Genomic DNA, 511 nt, shown 5'->3' with positions numbered 1-511 from the left:
TTCTATGGAAACACTTTTCAAAATTTATTACAAAAAAAATAATATTTAAAACATCTCTTTGGAACAACTCAGGAAAGAATCTAAGAGTCTCTTATTACTAAATGCCTTTGATTTAAATATCTCTTTTAAAATAAATACATAAATAATATAAATTATCTAAAAAAATAGTTATTGACACTACTCTTTTGTTGCAGTTTTATTTTGATTTAATTTTTTTTTTTTGTTAAAAAACTATAATACTTTTATATTGTTGTTAATCTTTGATATATTACGTTATATTTCAACACTAATATTTATATTATATTTATATTTATATTGTAACTAACGTGTGTAAAATTCTTATTATGTACTTAGCTACTTTTCATTTTTGTATATAAACTGACGATTTTTTCAATGTAAATGGGACTTGATGATAAGACAGTTTATGCCTTCTGCTTGCTCCAGCTCTCTTATTTATTAACACGATTTATTTCATTGTAAATTTTAATATACGGCAAACAGTACCAATAAA

This window comes from Hydra vulgaris, chromosome 02 (assembly GCF_038396675.1).
Source record: "Hydra vulgaris chromosome 02, alternate assembly HydraT2T_AEP".
Lineage (NCBI taxonomy): Eukaryota > Metazoa > Cnidaria > Hydrozoa > Anthoathecata > Hydridae > Hydra > Hydra vulgaris.
Note: the sequence above shows the minus strand (reverse complement) of the source record.